The sequence below is a fragment of the Egretta garzetta genome, unplaced genomic scaffold (genome assembly GCF_000687185.1).
Source record: "Egretta garzetta isolate BGI_Z169 unplaced genomic scaffold, ASM68718v1 scaffold368, whole genome shotgun sequence".
In the NCBI taxonomy this organism is placed as follows: domain Eukaryota; kingdom Metazoa; phylum Chordata; class Aves; order Pelecaniformes; family Ardeidae; genus Egretta; species Egretta garzetta.
The window spans coordinates 3275823-3279993 of record NW_009260684.1 but is presented as its reverse complement, the minus strand read 5'-3'; positions in this window follow the sequence as shown (position 1 = coordinate 3279993).

Sequence of the window (4171 nt, the reverse complement as noted above, 5' to 3'; positions counted from 1 at the left end):
GGGCTGAGCCCCGGGAGCCTGCCCGGCCCCGCGGCTGCCTGGCGGAGCGCCGGGGAGGAGTGGGCTCTGAGTGCGCGGTTTCGCTGCCGAGCAGTACCACCATTAGGTGGGTGTGAGGGGAAGCGGCGCCCAGCCCCGCGCCCCAGCCGGAGCCCACGCTAGTCCTTCGGCTGAACCGAGCCGAGGTACTGCTCGGTGTTGCCGGAACACGCCTTTTCCTGATGCGCTTCATCCTGCGGCCGAATGCCAGGACCCGCCCAAGGGAAGCGGGGGAGCGGTCACTTGCAGACCCAGGGAAAGCCAAGACTGTTTTGGTCGTAACCTGTGCTTAGGTGAATGCAAGGCGAAGCAGGATAGCTACTGCCTCGTCAGGTGAGGTAAGCCTGCTGCATCGCCTCTGAAAGGCAATGAATGCCCCAAGCTTTCTAAAAGGTCTAGAATTTGTAATTAGTCAATAAACCAGTGGGAGAATAATGAATGTTTAGAAGTAGCACATATGTAACGATTTGCAATTAAACTTTATCCCTTATCTTTCCATTATTATAGAGCTGTCAAAGACAATTATGAGACTCTTTCCACATAATACTACTTTAAATTGCATCTTAAAACACGACACACACACTGGCTCCTGGGGAAATGCCTTTTTCAAGACAGCAGAGCAATTTAATTTGAATAATCAGTTATATAATTTGTTTGGTCAGAGAACCAATTTTAATCAAACCAAGTCTGTAAAATTAGTTTCTTTTTTTCCTGTTTTAATTTCAGCTTAAACTATATAATGAACTAAATTATAGGTTAACACTGTAGGCAATCATATCTGAACTTAGAAAAACTGATTGTAGTCAACAAAAACACTTGTTCCAGTCCTGAAGATACTAAAGTGGTATAAATAGCCTCATTACCTGAAAATGTAGCTTCTAAAGAAGAAAATTGCTTCACTGCTAACAATGCCTTCCAATAAATTAATGAAGTTACTGTGAACATTTATTACACAGGTAAGTCTGTAGTTAAGGCTTCAGTCAAAGGCAAAATTGCATCCGTGACTGCAGAGTAGGTGTTCTCACTGCTTTCAGGTGCTGATGGGGGAGGTGGACGTGTCACCTCGTTGAAGCAATTCAGTTTTGATTTGGTCCAGTTCAGTGTTTGATTTTGCATTTCAGTGTATATTTGTTAATGAGACTGTTGGTGCGTCCATTTCTGTATGGTAAGCACAATAAAATGAGATATTGTGATATAAAAAGCACAAATACTTCAATGTGTATTCACAGAGATTGCAAAATAATCGCTTTAGCAATATTAGAATGAAAACTAGGAGGAAAATAATTAGAAATATAAAAAATAGAGAACTTTTTAAGATGTTGAAAACAATTTTCATTTAAAAATTATTAAGAAATTCATAATCCTTTTACACAGTTTCTCAACTTAGCTGTTTTTGTTCAGCTAGTAATGCAATACTAGCTTTCCAATCAAGAATAAAGGAATTTAAGCTAACAGCCATTACTGTTACCTACTGCAGAAGTTATAGTATTTTAAGGAAAGTACATCCAATCTTTGAATAAAAAAATCTGAGGTCATGCCCTGTGAGAAGTAAAGAAGTCACTATATGTATGATTAAAAGTAAGAGTGCAAATGTTTGAGAAATGCCTGATACAATAACAAATTTTTACTTACACAAGTGTCCATAATAGGTAAAAATTATGGTGAATATAGAGAAGGGCTATGGATGAAACCTGCGTGTGCAGTAGATATTTATTCAACCACAAACACATGAGCTGTTTGTTGAAGTTGGTTTGACCGCTGATTTGCTTGAAATGGTGTGTAGGCAAATACGTGCAGGTCCTGAACTGCTAAAACACTTGTTCACCTTCAGCAAACCTTTGGTGAGCACAAATAGGGCCTGGGACAAAGAAGGCAGGTGTTGGAGAGGGCACTGGGAGTGGCACAGACAATTCCCAGGTTGATCCCATTTGTGACAGAAACCAATCTGAAATAAAATGTAGTAAATTCCAATAAACAGTGCTACAAATTTTAGTGAAGCATCACTTTTTACTCTGCTTAAGAGTATTAACAAACGAACTTTTCAGCTTCAGAAGTATTCTAGGGGAAATAACCCTCAGCCCTCCAAAATTATATTCCTAAGAAAGGCTTTGTGAAATAAACAGCAAAGCAAACATGGTGGTGTTGGACTGTGGTAGCAAGTAATTGTACTGCAAGTGTTTCTTTTACATACGCTAAATAAGCAAACCATTGTCAGGAGATGAAAATACACTTTAAAGAAAAGAAGCAGCACTTTAAAAGGGGTTTTTTTTGTCTCTTGACAGAAGGGTACTGTGAAAATCCAGATCCCTGTTTTGGCTGCATCAGATTCCTGGTAATGACACTGGGATTGTTTGGCTGCAGCTGAGAGGTACAGTATGTTCTCCTGGATGAGCTGTTGTTCTGAATGAGTGTCCATTTTGGCATGGTGCATTTGCTGCGATAAAATCCCACACTCCCTCCCTTCCTTTGAAGAATAATGACACTCTCATCTGAGAGAATAAGAGATCTTTTTCTTTTTTGTTCTGTTTTGTCAGTGTCAGCTCTGAAGAGGTGACAGACAAACAGCCAGTCTCTTGAAGATGGACATGCTTTATTGTGCAAATTTCTGGTCTGATAATTTACACACGATATTGTCTGGCTGAAAAGCACCAGCATATTCTCTAGGTATTTTTGTGCCCTGGAAGTTGATTTGTTTTTTGGTTTTTGGTTTTGGTTTTTTTTTTTTTTTTAAAAACCAATAAAAATATTAATTCCAAGAGAAGGGAATCTCTGGATCATAAGATTTCACTGACCCATGGGGGAGGAAGGTAAAGCAGCTCAAGCTTTATGATGCCAGCTTATTTCCCACTCTCTATACATTCCTCATCATCAGGCATAATTGATTGCAAAATCAATCCATGTTGTGTACCTGGATCTCCCAGCTCCAATCTGTTCATCCCTGTGGAAAAAGTAAAGCTTGGTTATAAGAAAAAAGTTTACAGCGGTTTTAAGTTGGGGAATTTATTCTTCAACCACAGAAGAATTGCCAATATCTTCTTTTGCATTCTTCTTCAATGAAATAGGACCATCTATAGAGAAACAATGCCTGCGGACCAAATGAGCAGTAGAAGAGGAATGGCTCGCAGACCGCAGAGGTGATCTCTCAAGTCCAAGGAAGCTTGTGGCATACACAACACATGTCCTCCACCAGTGCTCACCGCTGCTCTTTGGGGATTGCACCTGCACTGCGTTTCTGCCTACAGACTCAGCAGTGTGAATTCATCCTAATTTCTAGATGTATCTAAAAAAATCTCCAGCCCTCCAAGGAAGATTAGTCCTTTCTCAGCCATACATTTCTCCTGGGACTGAAGGAACAATCCTCCCTCAAGAAACTGCTGTGGGGAGCAATAGTGGGTGGCAGAGAGTGCATACAAGGAAGGATAGGCTGCATTCACACACAGCTAGCTATGCTGCATTACCATAACAAAAGTCACCAGCTTGCATGCTGCCAGCATTAATTTAGGATCTTTCTTCTTCACCAGCTAAATCCAATCATGGAAGAAAACAACTAGCACATCCAGAGTGCCTGTAATGCCTGTTCATGACAGTCTTCAAAGATCTTTCAAAGAACTTTGCAAAGATAAATCTAATTTGGAGTGATCCCTGGAGAGGGAAACAGGATGTGGAAAACATCGTGTCAGTTTGGTTGAATGCACTACAGATCTGTCAGTTGAAAGGGAGATTTGGAAGCACAGAGAGGATACAGAGAAGGAAAAATACAAAGAGAAGAGCACCGTGGGTCATCACAACCGAGGTAGCCCAGCAAGCTGTGGTTCTGCCTGCTGGTTTTGGTTCTGAGACCACAGATGTGTGTAAATGCAAAGTGGCAAACACAGCAATGTTTGGCAGGCAAGGAGGTGATGGTAGAGTTGCCTGTCAGGATCAGTTCTGCTCTGGAGGTATTTTTTGCATAATTGCTACTTACTGCTCCCCGTCAGCAGTGGGAAGCAGCTCATTGCCAGGTGGAAGTGCTGCCTGGCTGGCAATGAGCAGGTCATGGAGGCCCAATGTTTGGAGAGCCTGGAATCTGAGGAGTAAGGAAAAGTGGGGCTGGGAAGCCCTGGAAACCTCTTTAGGCATCATGCACTCATTC